The sequence below is a fragment of the Canis lupus genome, chromosome 17 (genome assembly GCF_048164855.1).
Source record: "Canis lupus baileyi chromosome 17, mCanLup2.hap1, whole genome shotgun sequence".
NCBI lineage: Eukaryota > Metazoa > Chordata > Mammalia > Carnivora > Canidae > Canis > Canis lupus.
The window spans coordinates 48,255,214-48,277,433 of NC_132854.1; the positions used below are offsets into that span (position 1 = coordinate 48,255,214).

A 22,220-nucleotide genomic window follows, 5' to 3' on the forward strand; every position below is an offset into this window, starting at 1 on the left:
ACATGAGTCTCTATAAAGTAACTTCTTGTTTTATCAGCCATCTAGAGACATAGTCTTCTAGTAAGATGGATATTGCAACCTTTTGCAATGTAACTGGAGAAGTGACATCTAATCACCATTGTGTTATTCCATCAATTAATAAATATCAAGAGCTGAGGATCACGGGATCCTCTTTAGAGGGTGTCTGCCACAGGATCTTTCTACCTGTCATTTTTGTAGCTTCTCTGAAATATTTTTCTTTGAATATCAGCCTTGTTCCTTCTTCTCATTTTGCTGAAATCTGCACTCAAATGTCACTTTATCATAAAAGTGTTACTCATCCTCACTTCTATAGAGTACTGGCAGACAGTTTTTACTACATTACCTTGCTTTAGCCTTTTTGTTCATAGCGTTTATCACCACCAGATATAGTACATATTTTGTTTCACTCTTCCAGATATAAACTTGGTTATTTTCTATGTATTATTCTCAGATATATTCCCATCTTCTAAAACAGTACTAAGTCCGAAAGAGAAGATAATAAAAATTCAGGATTTTTGAAAATGAATCATGTATTTCCCAACATATAATAATATTTAAAAAGCTTTAACACATATCTGTACTGTCCAAAATGATAGCCACTAGACATATGTGACTATTTATTTTAAATTATTAAAAATTATATATATTTTAAATATTAGTTTATCAGTTATGCTAGTCATATCTCTGGTGGTCAGTAGCTGCCAGCAGCTACCATAATGGACAACACAGGTACTAAACAATTTTACTGTTGTACAAACTCTATTGATCAACTTTACTTTATATATTCACCAGATTTTTTTCTTTCCTTGCGAAGTTTTGAACTTCCATAGAGAATAAACTATCTCTAAATTATCCTTATATCTTCCATGTTGACTCTAATATAAAGGAGCCTAGTTCATTTTACAGAAAGGTTGGTTGAATGGATAGATAGATAGATAGATAGATAGATAGATAGATAGATAGATAAATTTAGCTCCACACCCAGCATGGAGCCCCATGCAAGGCTTGAACTCACAACTCTGAGATCAAGACCTGAGCTGAGATCAAAGTCGGATACTTAACCAACGGAGCTTTTGTCAGGCACTCTGAATAAACAGATGAATAAAAATATAAAAATATGTATAAAAATATACATCCAAGCTAATAAGGGATTTATCCTAACTAATGCAATGAATTAATCAGCAGATATAACTGCTGCTTTGATTTCTATGTTACTTTCTTATATGAGTTCACAAACATTTGTTTTATTATTAACAAAATGGGCAAGTCAGTATGAATTTTGTTTCAGAAACAAGAAAGTCACTGATGAAAAACATTACTGTGAGTATAAGCAGAGGGTAATACATAGTATTAATTTCCCAAATACTATATATAATAATGCTCTCTTTTAAGAAACCACAGTGATATATCAAATCATGCCTGCAGCCCAGCAGATCTCAGTAGCACTAGGCTTGTTTCATCTTGCTCTGTGCCCCTTGAAGCTCATCACAAAATCAGTAGGATTTCTCTGTTTAAAGATAGATCAAGACAGAAAACATTCCCTTCATTTTTGTGAAGCATAAAAATTTTTCTGGTAAACAACCTGTCAATTTTTTAAAATATAAACTATTATTTTGGGAAAGAGATTGTAACAGAAAGAAAGGATTGTAATAGGTAAGATGAAAAATATGATTGAAAGAATGTTTGCTAATACATCTCTATCATACAGATATATGTGTGTGTGTGTATCTATGGCACTAAAGTTATTGGTTTGTTAAATCTTATAATATTTGTATTTGCAAAATATTTATAAATTCTAAGTTTTGGAATTTTTGTTTTATTCACCAATTATATATTTAAGACTTAATTATGTATTCTTCAAAATTAAATTTAATTCCTCTATTCGTGCACTGAATAAAAGATGTCTGAAAAACATGTTTCTGATATCCTAGATCACAAACAATAAAAATATTTTTTGTAGTAAGTTCTCTCAAGGCCCATTCACAAACAAATCAGAAAATAGCATATGAAGACATAACTCAAGCTTAAAACTAGAAGGCTTATGGAAACAAATATAGTGCAGGCATACGTTGGAAATAGGGTGAGTTGGATCCAGACCATAGCAAGACAAATATTTTTGTCAAGACTAAGTGAAACAAATCTTTTTGATTTCCTAGGATGTATAAAAGTTTCGCTTACATTATCCTATAATCTATTAAGTGTGCAGTAGCACATGTCTAAAAAAAACCCCAATGTGCATATTTTACCTAAAAAATACTTTATAGCTTAAAAATGCTAACAATTATCTGAGCTTTCAGTGAGTTATACTATTATACTATTTTTGCTGGTTGAGGGTAGTTCATTAATGTTGATGGCTGCTGACAGATCAGGGTAGGGGTTGAGGAAGACTAGTGTAGTTGTGGCAATTTTTTAATATGAGATACAATACATTTTGCCACACTGATTGACTTTGCCTTTCAGAAATGATTTATCTGTAGCATGTGGTGTTGTTTGATAACATTTATCCATGATAGAACTTCTTTCTAATTGAAGTCTATCTTCTAAAATCTTGTCACTGCTTTATCAACTAAGTTTATGTAATATTACATATCCTTTGTTGACATTTCAGTAATCTTCCCAGTAGGTTCACCAGGAGTAGACCCCATCTCAAGAAATCACTTTCTTTACTCATTCATAAGAAGCAAGTTCTCATTTGTTAAAATTTTATTAAGATATTACAGCATGGATGTCTGGGTGGCTCAGCGGTTAAGCATCTGCCTTTGGCTCAGGGCGTGATCCTGGAGTCTCAGGATCGAGTCCCACATCGGGCTCCTTGCATGGAGCCTGCATGGCCCTCTGTCTATGTCTCTGCCTCTCTCTCTCTCTGTGTCTCACATAAATAAATAAATGAAAAAAAAATAAATAAATGAAATCTTAAAAAAAAGATATTATAACAAATGAAATTATATCTTCAGGTTCCACTAATTATCTTGCTATCTCCACCACAACTGCAGTTCTTTCAACCACCGAAGCCTTGAACCCCTCAAAGCCCCTCAAGGTCATCCATGAGGGTTGGAATCAACGTTTTCCAAACTCCTGTGAATGATGATATTTTGACCTCTTCCCATGAATCATGAATATTTTTTCTGGTATCTAGAGTTTTGAAACCTTTAGTCTTGTACATCTTTATCAGAGCTCATAGGTGATCAGGTGCATTGCCAGTGAGCAGTAATATGCTGAAAAGAATCTCTTTCTGAGCAGTAGGTCTCAACACTGGACTTAAAATAGTCAGTAAAATCATGGTGTAAACAGACTGTTACACAGGCTTTGTTGTTTCATTTATAGAGCAGAGGCAGAGTAGATTAATATAATTCTTAAAGACCTTGGCATTTTCAGAATGGTCAATGAGCACTGACTTCAGCCTAAGGTCACCAGCTGCATGAGCCCCTAACATGAGTAGGCCTTTGAAGCCAGGCATTGACTTCTTCTCTCTAGCTATGAAGGAACTAGATGGCATCTTCTTTCAATAGAAGGATTTTTGTAGGGGCCCTTGAGTGGCTCTGTCAGTTAAGTTTCCAACTCTTGATTTCAGCTCAGGTCTTGATCTTAGGGTCATGGGATGGAGTCCAGCACTGGGCTCTGTGCTCAGCAGGGAAGTCTGCCTCTCTCCCTCCACCCCTTCTGCCCCTTGTGTGCAGGCATGCACTCTCTCTCTTTTTAATAAATAAATAAATAAATCTTTAAAAAAGTGTTATTTTGTCTCTAATGAAATTTTTTTTTTTATTTTTTTTTAAGATTTTATTTATTTATTCATGAGAGACACACACCCCGGTCCGAAGGCAGCGCTAAACTGCTGAGCCACCTGGGCTGCCCTCTAATGAAAATCTATTGTTTAGGGAAGCCACCTTCTTTAATTATCTTAGCCAGATCTTCTAGATAACTTGCTGCAGCTTCTATATCAGCACCTGCAGCTTCATCTTATACTTTTATCATATAAAGATGGCTTCCTTCCTTAAACCTTATGAACCAACCTCTGCTAGCTTCCAACTTTTCTTCTTCAGCTTCCTCACCTGTCAGAATTGAAAAGAGTCAGGGTCTTGCTCTAGGTTAGGTTGCGACTTACGGGAATGTCATAGCTGGTCTGACCTCCTATCCAAACCCCTAAAACTTCCTCTGTATCAGCAATAAGGCTGTTTTGTTTTCATATCTATACATTCACTGGAGCAAAACTTTTAGTTTAAGAACATTGCTTTTATATTCACAACTTGGCTGTTTGGTATAAAAGGTCTAGCTTTTAGACTATCCTGATTTTTGACATGCCTTGTTGACTAAACTTTTGATTTAAAGTCTGAGGTGACTCAGACTGTGACTCTTCCTTTCACTTGACCACTTAGAGGCCATTGAAGGGTTATGAGTTTGCATAATTTCAATATTGGTGCTTCTCAGGGAAGAAGAAGGCCTGAGGAGAGGGAGGGAGACTGGGGAACAGCCAATTGGTCCAACAGTCAGAACACATGCAACATTCATTGATTAAGTTTGCCATCTTACATGGGTGTGGTTTGTAGGGCCCCAAAATAATTACAATTCCAATATCAAAGGTAATTCATCACAAATCACCATAACAAATATAATAATAGTGCATTTGATATATTACAAGAATTACCAAAATGTGACACAGAGAAAGTGATAAAATGTTGGAAAATGGCACTGAAAGAATTGCTCATTGCAAGGTTGCCACAAACCTTCCGTTTATAAAGAATCCTGCAATATCTGTGAAGCACAGTAGAGCAAAATGCAATAGAATTAGGTATGTCTATACATATGATAATTATGGCTGAGGGCAAAATAAAGCATCTTTGGCATCTTTTGAAACCTACCATCTAAGAAGATTCTATCGCTCTCTTAGAAGACATGGAAACATTACATGTATGTATATACATGAAGTAATATGAAGAATACCTGAGGATGGAAACTAAAATTTGACCTTTCTGGTTTTTTTTTTTGTTTGTTTTTAATGAAAAAAAAACATGCTGAGATTTTTATAGTCTTTGAGGATTAAGTTGAATTTTCACACAATATTTATATTATCTAGTGGATAATATTTCTTTAGTCAGACATCTGTCATTGTTAGATTTACTAAAAAGCACACTCACACACAAAGAATTTGACTTATATCTAACTATTCACATGGATTTTTTTCTTTTTGCATTGCACAGTAATATAAAATGCCCCCAATTATATCCCTTAGGCTCACAAATCAATGATTTCTCTTCTTAGCAGATGGATATATTTTTTTTCAAAATATGGTGATAGTAAGTTCTTCTATTTTTGATGAAATATTTCAGTAACACTCTATTAGAAGAAAAATAAGAATTATTTAATTATTTATAAGAAAATTCATCAGAGGGAATACTTGTAAAAATAATTTCAAGTTCAATAGAGCCGTATGGAAAATTCCCCATTTTTTTAACCTAAGAAAATGCTATATTCATCTGTGTTAGAAAAACTGAATCAAGCATATTGGATGTCAAGTATCTCTGAGTCAATTTCTCACTTTGCTCTGCATCTCTGCAGAGCTGATCTGAGCATACAGATCCTTTGAAATCAATGGGAGGTTGGCAGTTGGATTAGTTCAGTGCCATCATGCATGACTAAGAATTGGTCCTTTGTGTCATTTTCAATGTTTTCTCTCCTTGTGAGCTAATAAAGACAAGAAACACTTATTCAGCAGTAGCATTGAATCTTCTTATTAATTCAAGCTTTGTCATTTAAATTCATATATAAATTTCATGTTGTCATTGACTTCCCTAATCATCTGATTTTAATATCTACCCCACATATACATAACTTTATTTTTTTTTTCTTTAAAACATTTAGCACTACTTGATTTTATATTACAGTATATTTACTTATATTTTGGGAGCTTTTTTTCTGTTTTGCTTATGGTTACAGCCCCCGTTTTAGAACATTTATCACAGTGCAAGTACTCAGTATATAGAAGTCCCTAATTTATTTATAAATATCTATAAGCAGTGAGATATTTTGATAAAATTGCTCAAAATTAAGTTTGAAGTATAGTGGTATCCCCTTTATTCATGGTTTTGCTTTCCACAATTTTAGTTACCTTCAGTAAACCATTGTCCAGAAGAAGATGATTCTCCTCCTGATGTATTAGAAAGTCAATAATAGCCTAATGCTATGTCACAATGTCTATATCATTTCCCTCAGTTTATCTCATCATGCAGGCATTTAATATCACACCATCACAAGAAGGCGGCAGACTATAGTAAGGTATGTTAAGAGTCCACGTTCATATAACGTTTATATCATATTGTTATAATTGTTCTATTTTATTATTAATTACTGTTATTAATCTCTAACTGTGCCTAAGTCATAAATTAAATATTATCATAAGTATATATGCATAGGAAAAGAAACATAGCATGCGTAGGGTTTGGTCCTATCCATGGTTTTAGGCATCCACTAGGGGTTTTGGAACTTATCCTTCATGGGTAAGTGGGGGGACTACTGTATTTACTAGTGATGACATAGCTGAGACTTTCTCATTATCCTAAACAGTCTCATTATGCAACAAGAAATGGAAGCCTTTGTAGGATTTTTTAGGCAATGATTGTTGTTGATAAAGGAATTAGTGATCTTGACATCCAATTCTAACTTCTAATACTCCTCAGAAAGTATCTGGGACTCCCAAATAAAGAACCATTCATCTTTATTCATTTCTTCTTGTATTTCTAATGAATGCAGGCCACACACTCTTATTTATAATATATAGTTAGTGAAAAATTGTGTTGATTTCCGCCAGCAGATGAGGAGGTGGTGTGTGAAGAGATAAAGCAAAATTCTCTGACTAACTCTTTGTTTATGACACCAAAGGAAAGAAAGCAGCAGATTTTTATCTTGAGTACTATAAGGCACCAAGAATTCTCTACTTTTCATGCAGAAAAGGAACCCCAGTGGAAGAATACTGATTATAAGAGTGATCACTATAGATAATTTTAAGAAAAAAATTTTAAAAACATGCCTATCATACAGATATAAAAGTAAACATGTTAAAGATTTTCTTAACTCATGAAAGAACCAGACAGATTTTATAACCGTTTCAAAAGATAATTGAAAGATTAGATCAGGAATACTGAAATAAATATGTAAATGAAAGCAAAACTAATTGTTTTCCTCATGATGGGAATAAATATAATAGAATTTCTATTGAACATTATAGAACCTGCATGTCTACAACCAATCCCAACTTGTCTTTGCAATATAAAATAGGTATACTGTAGACTACTCCTTAATGCTACACATGTGGATAATTCTGGAATATTTTCCTCACGTGGGAATACCCCTTAAATTCTCCAGTTCCTGAGTATACATTACTGACAGCTGCAGTCTCTGTATCTCATCTACTGACTATACCTGGAATTTGCTTGCATGTTAAACATTGTGCTATACTTCTGATAAGTGTTTATATGATATGATTAGTCACTAAGTCATTTTTGTAATATTTATACCATTAAAACTTATTAATTTAACTTTTTTTGAGTTATTAAAATATTCTTGAAGATCTATGATACATAATTCATATTTCTAGCCTCCTAGGCTAAAATAAAATAATTACAAAGTGAGAGATACTATCATTTGCTTCACTTTGTTTTCAGTTGATGGAGTATTAATTTAATAACTCCAAATAATCACATGGAGAATTTTCACATTTCAGAACTGAGGAAATGAGCTTGCAATAGTGATAACCAAGTTGTTGAATATTAAAGATCTCAGGAAGTATTTGTCTAGAATGTCAAATTTACAGAGAACAATCATATCCAAAGATTTTTAGGCATCTGTATAAGTCATGGGTTATGTTTTCATACTTCCCTATAGAAAAAGGGAACTGAATAAAGGGGCAAACAATTGCCTTACACTGGTGGTCAAAACAGAAAACTCCTTAAATGTTAGTGTTTATTATAAATTTTAGAAAATCAAGTTAACTTGGAGGGCTTATAACTTCACAATTAGATAATCTGTCTTCACTTAGGGGTTCCAATTAGATATTGTGATGGAACTGACTGCTTTTTGCTTCTGCTTTACCATGCTAAGATAATATAATGGTGTATATTTCAGTGGGGCTATTTTAGGTTTAAAGAAACAAAATGCTTTAGAGGAGGAAACATAAGATTAGTAGTCTTTTAATGCATTTATTCTATTTTGATTCCATCCAGAAGGCATACAAGTGTCAACTCATGACTATTTTTTTAAAAAGATTTTATTTACTCATGAGAGAGAGAGAGAAAGGGGCGGGGGCAGAGGCAGAAACACAGGCAGAGGGAGAAGCAGGCTCCATGCAAAAAGCCTGATGTGGGACTCGATCCCAGGTCTCCAGGTACAGGCCTTGGGCTGAAGGCAGCGGTTTAACCACTGAGCCATCCGGATTGCCCAACTCATGACTATTTTTAAGAAACAATATATCTTAAAAAGTATGTGAAAGTTTTCTTTTTCATTTTCTTTCTTTTTTTTTCTTTTCTTTTCTTTCTTTTTTTTTTTTTTTTACTGGATAGGCATTAGGTTTTCAAATTAAATTCTGACCTTAATATCTGCTAATTTTTACTCCTGTCTGTACCAGAGATAAGCTTATCTCTAGGTAAGTATTGAAAGTATGTTCTGTTTTATTTTAGAACATATTTATTAGCTATTATGAAGAAAAGAAATCTCTAATGAGTACCTGTGATGACAATTGCAAAACTACTGTGTTTTCTTTATCTTGCTTTAGACCATTATTATCAAATAGAATTATTAGCAATAATGTAATGTTCATAGTTTTCCTACCCTATACAGTCACCACTAGTCACATATGACTGTGGAGTGCATGACATATAGTTTGTACAACTGAATTTTTAGTTTTATTTATTTTGATCAATTTAAATTGTCACATGTGGCTAATGGTGAACATATTAGAGCAGTTCCAGACTTTGAATGGGGTTTAAAAAACATTTCCTGCAAAGCAAGAATTCATTACGCAGTTTCAAGTCTGTTTCTCCCAGGGGAATTCCTGGAATAAGAATAAATGAGGAAGAATCCGTGAATAAGCAAGAGCCGTGGGACCTCAAATACTGTGTTAGAGAGAAGGTCTGGAATAAAGCTGTTTCTGGTGCTTTTTCACAAAACTTAATTGGTTTGTGTGACTTCCTCCTTTTCCCCAGAAACTGAGCCAATCTTTCAGAGAAAAAGTCCTTTCTTAGTAATAAAGGGCCAGAGATTAGATTGATTCATATAAATCTATTATTTCTACTGGAAAAACAATCAGGTCATATGCTAGCTAGAAGAAATGTCAACTACACATATAAAAGACATTTCATGGTTTTGGCTCTAAAGCTCAGGACATTAAAATACAAACAGTTTTGAATTATAGGAATGCCTGGGTGGCTCAGTTCAGCATCTGACTCTTGATTTTGGCTCAGGTCATGATTTCAGGGTCATGAGTCTGAGCTCTGTGGCAGGTGCTGCAATGGGTGTGGAGCCTGCTTAAGATTCTCTCTCTCTCTCTCCTTATGCCCCCCCCAACCCTGTCTCAAAAAATTTTAAAAAGTCTGTTTAACAAAAATAAAATTATATATGTATGTGGTTTATATTGTGTAACTGGTGACATTGACAGTATTTTGACTTTCCTAGTCAATAAAAATAAAATATATATTAAACATTCAGAATGAATAAAATAAATGAATATAATGGGAATAATGATGGAGGGATGGGAAGAGATAGTATATCTATTTTAGTCCCACTAATTCTATAAAACTAAATGGATGTGATGAATTAATAGACTAATTGAAGCTTTAAAGATAGTTTTTTGACTCTCTCATATCGGTGGTATCAAAGGGGATTGGAACTGGAACAATTGAATGAGAAGATAAATATTTTCTTATGCGTGGGATTAAGAAAAATCCACCAGGCTCTAATCAGCCAAGGTGATATCTGGGGCTACTATAATATTGTTCATTCACATGCAAAAAGAATGATTTTCTAGAAGACATTTTCAGTAGAATTGGTTTGCTTTACACAAATTTATTTATCTAAGGCAGAGGCTGTTCCATTTAGGGCCTGTTTGTCATGACTTTTATCTGAATGCTCCATGAATTCTGAAGTATCAAGGACTCAAGATGCCATGCCATGTAAAACCATCAATTGCCAATCACAGTTCCATTGATTCCCAAGTGAAAAATGGTGCCTCCATAAGAGTGTACCACTCAGTGCCTCCACTCACTGCAAGAATGATTATGCTAGGAAATTCAAAAAGAGAGGGAAGAATTTAGATAAACTCAATGTACAAATAAGTTTAAATGAATTTCTACTTTTAATCTAGTTTCTACTAGGTTTTCACATTTAAGTCTTGTGCTGGTTATTTATCTAATGTCTACTGAGCTCCATCCATGTCCCTCTGTGCTAATTTTTGTAGTGCTGGAGCTGAAAAATCCATAAACTACATGTCTCAGATAACATTGTATGATAGATTCATATTTGATACTTCTGATTTAAGGCTCTGTTAGAAGATAAAAAAAATCAGGAAGGAAAGAGAAGTGTCTTAATTCTAACTCTAATAGTAAAAGTGGTGGCAGGAAGTTGATAGAGATGTTAAGAATGAAGCACTTAGAAATTCAAGGAATTGTTAAATAATTATATTAAACACCTGAAATTAAGATAATATTATTTATAATACTTGTGTTATAAAAATAAACACAAAAAATAAATAAAAATTAAGAAATAAAAAATGTGTTACAGTCAAATAGTAACGATGATGATGATGATGATGATGATGTAATGGGAGCAGGAGCAACAATATGTCAGTGGTTCCAGCACTAAAAGTATCAGTGGACCTAGCGAATTGGTCAGTGTGGACTGGTGAGCTCCAGCAGAATCGTACAAGCAGCCTTCTGATCAGATACCACTACTGCTTTTTTATCTATTCCTACAGTATTCACATTACTATTTCTGTGCATTTGCTCTTCAAATTTTTTTAACCATTTCTCTTCATTAAACCCATGCCTGAAATACTTTGTTCCTTTACTATACCAAGCCCAACACAAATGTCCACAGAATTTATCAATTTCTTCTCAACAAAATGTTCTCTTTCAATCTTTTCAAGATCCCATGAACATGTTATAGGCCTCTTGTCTTTCTCGACTTTGTTTCTCCCATTTTCTTATGTAAAACTTAATGTGTTGCATATTAGGCACACAAAACTTAGACCTTCTATAAGTATAAGAGGCTTTAATTACAAAAAACAAACAAACAAACAAACAAAAAAACGTAAGAGAATGAAGGCCTTGAGAAGTTAAAGAATAGTTTCCATAGGTGAAGAAAGAAAACCATTAAAAAACAAGACATTGTATTAAATATTTGGCTAATGAATTTTAACATTTTCAAAGTGGTATGGTTGTTTACATTAAAAAGGTACAGAGTGTGATCACTGTTATGGAATATAAGTGAAAAACAACTCCATTTAACAAAGCCCAAGAACTTCTCCCTTCATATTTTAATTAGTATTCCAGATAGATTTTAGTGGTCCTGGGTAACCACATACTTAGTTGTAGGGAATAAAGCTGAAATCCTTTTTACCTATGTTCTCAATGAATGTAGAAAATTGATGCTACAAGTTAAAAGGTGTCAAGGACAGCACATAATGAAAATGATGGAATGAGCCTGCATAAAATCCCAAAGAAGCAGAATTTATTCTGTGTGAATTGAGAAATAGTGGGCTGCAAATAATAGCAATCTAATTCCACTTCTGGGGTCTTTATGAAGCAGACTATGGGAGAAAACAGTTTCTCATTGACAAGTCTGCAGAAAGACACCAATGGGAGACACTCAAGTTTTAATTATGCAAGGAGGGAGAGAAACTTTTCTATGATGAGAATGAGGATGGGGTTTTTGTTATAACAGGATGGAAATTCTAGATGATGCACGCGGAAGAGGACATAAGGATGCATGCAGAAGAGGACCCTGATCTGGAAGGGCATGATGAAAGAGATAAGTGAAAATACTGAAGCAGAGAATAAAGACATCTAAGAGGCCTGTATTTTCTTCAATAGCTAGGTATCACCAATCCCATAATAATGCAATTTTGCTCCAAAACAAAGTTAGGTTTAGGATTGCAGCCTACGTATTCAGCATGGAGACAGAGATTTCCAAACACACCAGTGGCGTGCCAGCAAGCATTTTTAGGAGAGTGGAAGTAATAAAACTGAGTTACAAAGTAGATTTGAGGATAGTAATGTTTAGTTAATGGTCACATCAGATTCATCCCCTTGGTGTTCAGGCAGTGAGATCATTAACTCAAGGGTCCCACACCTTATTTTCTTTACCTAGATTATGAATTTTTCATGTAATTGTTGCTCAATTAACATTTTACTTAATTCTCTTATTATAACACTCCTAGACTGTGTGAAATTGAGCAGGAAAATAATATTGAGGGTGCATATGTTCATAAATAATCCAATTAATACATATTAATAATGTTTTACATATCAAAGGTGTTAATGTAATATTTAATGAGCAGTAACACCAAAACTATATTATGGTGATGCTTAAAACTGAAAGTAAATGTCAGCAGACTTGATATCCCATCACAAGATAATAGTCTCTGATTCTACAAAAATGCTCAGTCACAGCCAAACCATAGTTTCAAAGATATTGATCTTGTGACAACATTCTTTTGAAATGACTTTATTTCAGTTCAAACAAATGACTCAAGCAGATTTAAAAATGAGGTTGAAGCCACATAAAGGAATTTACCTTGGTATTATGAAACTGCTTATTTTGACTGGCTGGGCGAAGTAGTATCTAATTTCCTTAACAGAAATATGAAACACTCAAAATGATGGAATGCACTGTGAGCTTTATGGATTAAATAGTTCATAATTGGCAATCAAGTTTCTAAACTATTTTCTTCTGATAATCACCAAATATTATTGCCTTGCTGAAATTTCATTTCACAAAAATTCAATAACTTTTAATAAAGGTACAGTGAACTTTATTATGGACACCATTGTGAATTTTTTATAATCCATAATTTCTAATAAAATCTCTATAGGGACTACAAACTTTTGTATAGACTTGCATAAGACTATGTATAATCATCCTTTTTTAGGAAGTCTAATCTAATTTAGAAATAATTCTAATGTGTGATATTTAAGTGTAAAGCAATGTGACTACATTAAAAAAATGTATTCCATTTTCAGATATTCATTTCCATTCATGTTAGTCTCTTCAGAGCAGCAGATACATGGCATAACGAATGTGAAAAACTGGGTATGACAATGAAGTAAAGATATATGGTAATGATAAAGTTAGTTATCAAATACCTAAATTGTTTGAAGTATAGTTCTGTTATCATTTTCTTCATCTACTCCCCATCTGCTTGTTATAGATAACTGGTTGTGGCTTTTAACAGCTTGAAACAGTTGTTTTTGATCTTAACAACATTTTCACCCAGATGATAAGATAACACTCACTGCACAGCACTATGTGGACAGGTGATAGAAAAAGACAAGGCAGTGCTTCATAATATTATCTGTAAATCTATAATAAAATAACCTGAACAAGCAAGTACGTGATAACACAGAGACTATGCATGCATGAAGCCTACATGCAGCATTTTATGGTGGGAATGTACTTAGGAGAGCCACCAGGAGGAAATCTTAGCTGTGTGAAGACTTGCTATGTACACTGTTGGCAAAACATTTACTAATTAGAAATCTAACAGTAGATGGAAAATTTATCAAGTGCAAGCGAGAGCCTAAAGAAGGAATATAGAAAATTGGAATTGATGCATGGCCTCCTCAACACAGAATAAACATTGAATTGACCTTAATGTTATGAGCATCTGGTAATTTTCCAGAAACAAATCTAATCATTATAAACACAGCAAAATATCATTTGAAGTGGTGCTAAAGGCAACATAATTTTGGTATGTATTTTTATAACTATTTCCACATTTTTTTTTACATGATCAGAATTGTTTTATTCAATCTGGTATCAGACTCTCTATTTGGGTATTATTACACCCTCCACCTTAGAATTTAACATTCACAAAACTAAGTAAATTCCGAGGACTCAAATACACTTTTTTCAATGGATGATTCTAAATAGTCATTTAAAGCATTCTTTTTGTGTTTGAAACTACCACTAGCAAATGACATTTTGAGGTCAAACAATACGGGAAAAAATAAAATATTTATCTTCTACCTGATATTAGCTTGTAAACAAATTCTGAAAAATATTATTGCTATTATTCGTTATACCAATTCATCCATCTATCTTCTCAGAAATAAATCTGCTGAACATCAGGTGTATGATAAGTATGTGGAATAAAGAGATTAATATGGCCTAGTTTTGTCTATGTGAAATGAAGTGTCTAGAAATAAAAACAGATGTGAAATAGTGTAATAATTATATTATCATCTGGGGTACATTTATCATCTGTAAAGTATTTTACATATGCTTTCTTATTTACTTTTCATGATAATTATATGAGTTAAGGCTCATTATTTCCATTGGGATTTAAAATATCTGATATATTTCAAACTATCTGCTCTTACATGCTTTAATAGTACCTTAATGCCATGGTTGCAATATGAGATTGTGAACACTGTTTCTAATAAGCAATTAAATAACATCCCATTGATATTAGTTTCCTAAAATGACTTTAACAAATTACTACAAATGGGAGCTTAAACAAGAGAGACTCATTCTTACGGTTCTGGACACCAAAGACCGAAATAAGTTTTGCTGCACCCTGTCAGCATGGTCATGGTCTCTTCAGAGGCCTAAGGGTTCAGAATCATTCGTTGCTCTCTAGAAGCTATCATTCCTGTCCATTCTCTACCTCTATGGTCATAATACCTTCTCCTCTTTGAATGTCAAATCTCCTTCTGCCCTCCCTCTACTTATAAAAATATAGGAGGATTACATTTAGGGTCCACTCAGATAATACAGATAATACAAAATCTCCATATCTCAACATCCTTAATATGTAGTCTTTTTTTTTTTTAATTCTTTTCTCCCACATTGGGTGTTACACTATATATTGATAAATTGAACTTAAATAAAATAAAATAAATAATTTCTTTTCTCACTTCCTTCTCTCCTTTACCCTTCCACCTTCCCTCCTTACCTTCCTTTCTAGAGTAACATTTACAGGTTCCAGAGATGAGCATGAGGATATGTTTTAGGTGACCATTATACCACACTATTCTAGACCATACTAAACTTTATCCTGAATTGTTGCAATAGGTGTTTCTTTAACTGGATTCCCAGTTTACGATTTCCTCTTTTCTAAAAAACTTCTATAAACTAGCAGATCATCTTCCTTAGATCATTTTTTCTATTGTAAATTTTTTATAGCTCTAATATGCACTGATTCATATCTGGAAAATTCTCCCCTCTAAAAGACCCTTTAGATCTTACCCTTCCCCATCCAACTACTTTCCTTCTCTATCAATGCACATTCTTGATTTTGGTCAGACCAACATCATCACTCTCCAATTAGTACATAATGCTCATTCCTTATACTGTTCCTTTGCTTATACAGATTATTCTCACTTGAAAACTCTTTTTTTTTTTTTTTTTCCTGATTTAGCTATCTAAATTACTTTCAGGGAAGGCCAACATCTCCAAAGGAAAAAGAATAGGCAAAGAATGCAAAGAGAAAAACAATAAAATGATTAATATGTAAAACTGTTCCATACCAAGCATAACAAAAAAGGGAATTTAAAAATATAAAATGAGTATTTCTTTTTTTTAAAAAAAGATTTATTTATTCATGAGAGACAGAGAGAGAGAGAGAGAGAGAGAGAGAGAATGGCAGAGACAGAGGCAGAGGCAGACAGAGGGAGAAGCAGGCTCCATGCAGAGAGCCTGATGTGGGACTCCATCCAAGGACTTCAGGATCATGACCTGAGACGAAGGCAGGCACTCAACCACTAAGCCACCCAGGAGTCCCTAAAATGAGTATTTCTATATTCATTTCAGTTGTATACCTAAGTATTCACAGGTGGAGTAAAATAGTCATGCTCATACACTGGTTTCCATATTCTCCATTTCTTTTCTTTTTTTTTTTTTTTTAGTAATTACATGCCTGTTGTAATCCATTATTTGCTTAAATTCATCCAATCTAATTAATATCTCAATCTTAGCTTTCTTGGGCTTTTCTATGATTTAAACTCCCTGAATCTAATATGATATAATGAGTCAATATTAAAAATTCCCCCTGTTATGAAAAAGTTTTCTGTATTATATTTGAGTAGGAAAGCTGACTATAAGAGAGTAAATTTTTCATATGGTTTTAAAAGAAATTGGATGTCCAACAAAATATGAAATCTTTTTGATACAGAATCTAAACCATATACTAATTCATTCTATACAGTATTTAAATGATTTTGGAAGCATGCGTAATGTTAAATACTGTTTATAAACTAAGATAAATGTATAGCTTCTTCCTTTCCACAGCAAAGTGTAGTTAAAATGGAAGATTATCTACCACAAATGTAAACAAAGACATTTTCATATGAGATAGTCACATATTGCATTGGCAGAAAATGTACAGTTGTACACAATATATTTTTCCCCAATCACTACTAACAATAACAACAGAATAAAGCCAAATGTGTAGGGGAGAATTAGAAAATTTGGAATGAAAATGCATTTCAATATCTAAAGAGAAGGCCCTAACTAGGATTAAAGAGGCTAAGAAGTCTTTGATTCATGTCATACTTAGTGCCACTGCTTCTCCAAATCAAAGGAAAGTTTTTTTTATGGAAAATTTTCATGTTTTCATTGCTACGTTGTCCCCTATGAAGAGTGGTGTTAGAGATGTATAATTTTCTCTTTTTCTGGTAGTTCATCGACAAAGTATTTTTTCTGTCATTCTCTTAAAACAAAATTGATTCTCATAAAATAGAGTACAAAAAAATGCACATTAAAAATGCACATAAAAAAAATAAAAAATAAATAAATAAAAATAAAAATAAAAATAAAAAATAAAAATGCACATTAAGTGTTAATGTGTTTGTTATACCGAAATTTTCTGGATTTCTTTTTTTTTATTTTCTGGATTTCTAAAAGAACTACTTATATCAATTCTACTAAATGAAATATAAATAATTAAAGCCAGATCTTTTCTGACATAAAATAGATACCTGAAATATTTCTAGCTTATATTCTTCAATTGTAGTTATCTGTTCTTTAAAAGCCAATTCAACATTTCAAAAAAAATATTTAAAAATACATTTATTTTTATATACCACCTAAATGCTCACTGAAGCGGTTTATGATTTCCTCCTACTTATTTCTGAGAATATTATTACCTGGCATTATTATTCTCATAAGGCAGACATATTTTAGGATTTAAGAATGCCACTTAAAATAATTAAACATTATAAATTAAGTGTTTCAATGCTATTAAAATTATCATGATATTCTTGAAAAATTTCCCCCCTATCAACACTGGTTACCTCCTCACATGAATTCCCATCATCATCATGTCATGTCAAGACATGAGCATAGCTCTTTTTAAATCACATTTTTATTAAAAAGTTTTCTTAAGAGTCTTATCTCTAACTTAACATGTATAACTCTTTTTTTTTGGCCTCTGGAAGACTCTCTTCACTTTTGGTTTTTGTGTTACCCTTTGTCCTCAACTGTCTCATACTTGACTCTATGCTCTTCTTTTCAGTCACCTTTCAGAAGAAAATCCTCCTCCTCTGTGTTACAGTCCGTATGTTTGTGTCCTCTCTGAAATTCATCTGTTGAAATATAATGTCCAATGTGATAGCTAGGAGAACTAATACCAATAATCTTTGGTTTAGCTAGGAGGCCTTTGCAGATCATTATCTCATGAGGGTGGAGTCCACAAGATTGGAATTAGAGCTCTTACAGAAGAGGCCCCAGACAGCTCCCTTGTCTCTTCTGCCATGTAAGGATACATTAAGAAATCAGCAATGTGCAAATTGGAAGAGGATCCTCCACAGAACCTGACCATACATTCTGGCATTCTGATCTTGGGTTTCCAGCTCTAAACTGTGAACAGTAAGTTTCCGCTATATATAAGCCAACTAGCTTATGGTATTTTGCAATAGTAGCCTAACTAGACTAAGACACCTCTCTTTACCCTTCAATTTTTTTTTTTTTCAAAGTATTGCTCTTTGCTGTGTTCTCATTCTTTAGTCATCACATGGCAGTTACCCATGTGCCTATGAATTACACTGTTACTCTAGCTCAGTAGTTCCCATCCAGGGATGATTCCGTCCCTCTTTACAGGGAACATTTGGTAATGTCAACAGAATTTTTAAGAATTATTTTATTTTATTTTATTTTATTTTATTATTATTTTATTTTTTACAAATAGAAGGTGGTACTAATGGGATCTAGTGGATTAAGGCCATTGACACTTGCTAAACATTCTATAATATACAAGATGTTCCCCTCACTACAAAGATGTATCTGTCCACCAAGCTCAGTGCACCATAGTTGCTATAGTTTGAGGTATTACAAACTTCTAAGTCAAATGTTCTGAGAATGAGGTAAGTACACTACAACTGCCTGGAGGTCCTAGAGACCACTAAACTTCAATGTGCTCATCACTGAGCTCATGGTGAGAAACCATATGTTTTTCTAAAATTTAAGCACCAAATTCATGAACATCAGACCAACTATCAAGTTTCATACCCTGATTCCAGAAACACAAACAAGTAATAAGCACCTGAATTATAACTGCCAATGTGTTTCCAATATTCCATATTCATTCCTCTTTCTACCTAAGTCACCTTTTTATGTAAAGAATACTACTTCTTGGGCAGCCCGGGTGGCTCAGCAGTTTAGCGCCACCTTCAGCCCAGGGCCTGATCCTGGGGAACAGGGATCGAGTCCCACACTGGGCTTCCTGCATGGAGCCTGCTTCTCCCTTTGCCTGTGACCTCTCTCTCTCTCTCTGTGTCTCTCATGAATAAATAAATAAAATCTTTAACCGCTGAGCCAACAGGCTGCCTGACTCTGTTTTAAAACTGAAATTTCAAACAATCCAATCATGAAATGGGCAAAAGACATGAACAGAAATCTCACAGAGGAAGACATAGACATGGCCAACATGCATATGAGAAAATGCTCTGCATCACTTGCCATCAGGGAAATACAAATCAAAACTACAATGAGATACCACCTCACACCAGTGAGAATGGGGAAAATTAACAAGGCAGGAAACAACAAATGTTGGAGAGGATGCGGAGAAAAGGGAACCCTCCTACACTGTTGGTGGGAATGTGAACTGGTGCAGCCACTCTGGAAAACTGTGTGGAGGTTCCTCAAACAGTTAAAAATATACCTGCCCTACGACCCAGCAATTGCACTGTTGGGGATTTACCCCAAAGATACAAATGCAATGAAACGCCGGGACACCTGCACCCCGATGTTTCTAGCAGCAATGGCCACTATAGCCAAGCTGTGGAAGGAGCCTCGGTGTCCAACGAAAGATGAATGGATAAAGAAGATGTGGTTTATGTATACAATGGAATATTACTCAGCTATTAGAAATGACAAATACCCACCATTTGCTTCAACGTGGATGGAACTGGAGGGTATTATGCTGAGTGAAGTAAGTCAGTCGGAGAAGGACAAACATTATATGTTCTCATTCATTTGGGGAATATAAATAATAGTGAAAGGGAAAATAAGGGAAGGGAGAAGAAATGTGTGGGAAATATCAGAAAGGGAGACAGAACATGAGAGACTCCTAACTCTGGGAAACGAACTAGGGGTGGTAGAAGGGGAGGAGGGCAGGGGGTGGGAGTGAATGGGTGACGGGCACTGGGTGTTATTCTGTATGTTAGTAAATTGAACACCAATAAAAAAAAAAAATAAAAAATAAAAAAAAAAATAAAAAAAAAATAAAAAAATAAAAAAAAATAAAAAAAAAAATAAAACTGAAATTTCCTAAATTTTCCCATTAAAGTGGTGCTCTATTAATGAAAATAAAAATACAAAGAAAACATTTGTTCTGTCTTCATTTATTTCCTTAATTATCATGTCCTTAAAACCATCCTCTCTCATGATACTAGAATCTACCAAATTACAGAAATGTTTAGGTTTGATTCAACATCTGATCCATTTTACCCAACATATCTGATAGAAGCTCCCTTCAGGGACAGTGGAGTGAAATGGAAAGGATGCATGAGGAGCTTCAATGTGGGATATATGAGACTGAGAATTTTCCTGTTGTGGTTCTGCTTACTGAATAACTCGTCTGCAGTAGATTTATTCAATGCATTGGTCGGCAGAACCCATCTTCTTAATAATCTTAACTAGTATCCTTCTCTTATCCAATCTCAAATAGCCATGCAATCCACATTTTGTATGGAAATGTAGGACTCTTCCACTAGTGCAATCCTCTCTTGGCATTCAAGCAAAATACTGTTCATAAACCTCCTTATTTAGAAAATCCTATGTATTTGCTTGCTTATTTTAGTCTGATTCATGTGTAGTCCATTATTCTTTCTGAGGAAAGGGGCAATGGCTCATTCAATGACACAGGCTAACGTTCCAAAAGGTATTGGTATTAGTTCTATTAGATTAATTAAAGACACTTCAGGTAAAGAGTTGATAAAGAAAATGCTAGGGAATATAGAATTATCATTATTAACACTATAGAGTAAAAGAATAATATCTCCTTGACATTTTCTGAAAATTATATGAGTATACATTATGAAACAAGTATGTCTAGGAGACGGTAATCTCATAAAAACAAGAGTTTGGTATAATTATCTCTGAATAATTATTTTGATGATTTAAACTAATTAACAGTTAACGTTACCATAAATAAATTATATAGACTCATTAAAATTATTATAGTTTTTATAGGTTTATAAAATATCTATTTTAAAACTTATATTTTGGCAGCCTAATTAAGGGGGGGCACTTAAAAAGCCACATTTCATAAATTTTGAAAGTTAAAAAAGGAAAAAAGTCATGAATGAAGAAAAGCAACTTTGATATCCTGTGTAACATTTATGATTTTTTTGTTTGTTTCTTTTTTTTTTTTTTTCGCACTGCCCAGAAGATATGTTTGGCATATCTTGAAGAAGTGGAAATATCACTGTAATATCCATCAGGTAAAGCAATTTTTATCCTATTAGGAGGTCTATGAAAGACATGAAAAGACAAGAAAAATAATTTTAGGTTGAAGAGAAAATGTACATTAGTGTTACCATCTGCTTTGAAAGAATGCCACATAGATAAGAGTGAAAACCCATATGATGGTGATACCCTGTAAGAAACTGGAATAATGAAATTTTATTTCTTAAAGACAAAACTCAGAGATGCTTAAGAAAATTGGAAAATGCCAAGCAGACTGGCAGTGAACAAGACAGACATACTGTCTATGTTAAAAACAGAGTCTCACAGTGATAGACAGAGCTCTTCAACTACATTTGCTTAAAATATGATGCATGGAATCCATGAATTATCCTATATTACTCATTATAAAGAATATAGCTACATGTTTTGAATCAATAACTATTTTAATGAATGCTATTTGTAGTTAAATAAAAATGGGATTTCTGCTTTGGATGTTTGACTGTTGACAGATTTCAAACCCTACCATCCCTCCTTATCCTTCCTTCCCACAGCTAGGCCTGATAAGAGAGAATTGGTGTTCCCTCCTATGGCGCTAGTGTTAAAAATATGCAAATCCTGCCCACCTGGGCACTCTCCTCAGTTCTACTCACCAACTACAATAAAAGACAAAGCAGTTGTCCCTTCTGCTCTCTCAGATCATATTAAGACCTGTTTAAGGGTCTGTACTATTCTTGCAAGGAAGCCTAATATATAAGTAATAAATCTCTTCAGAACTTCTTGGTATATGTGTGGCATCATCAGCTCTAACATTTGAACCTAATTCTGTGTGGTGGTGCCTCCTCCCACCTTACAGGGTGACTATAACACACTTTTAGACATGAACATATACGTAAGATAACTCACATAAAACACATATGATAGAAGTTATAGACTATAGAACACATCCTAATGCAATATAGCTCACAAATGTTAACCTAAGAAAACATTTTAGCTTAGTCTTAAGTATACATTAGGTTAACTACTTAGATTAAATAGTTAAAGGTATCATCCTCCAATCACAATTTTATTTTCAATATATATATAGGTACTAA

At 33.6% G+C, this 22,220-nt stretch overlaps 1 long non-coding RNA gene across 8 annotated transcripts in view; it reads left to right on the forward strand.

Annotated features, from left to right (window-relative positions):
• LOC140608072 (uncharacterized) overlaps nucleotides 1-22,220 on the forward strand; it is a 76,521-nt gene that overhangs the window by 23,737 nt on the left and 30,564 nt on the right. For 6 of the 8 annotated variants that reach the window (XR_012010035.1, XR_012010037.1, XR_012010036.1 and 3 more), the window contains exons 2-5: nucleotides 11,947-12,099; nucleotides 13,245-13,340; nucleotides 17,871-18,090; nucleotides 21,110-21,164. This is a non-coding gene — a long non-coding RNA (uncharacterized lncRNA). The remainder of the gene's footprint in view (nucleotides 1-11,946; nucleotides 12,100-13,244; nucleotides 13,341-17,870; nucleotides 18,091-21,109; nucleotides 21,165-22,220) is intronic. The other 2 variants (XR_012010034.1, XR_012010040.1) reach the window with 2 other exon arrangements.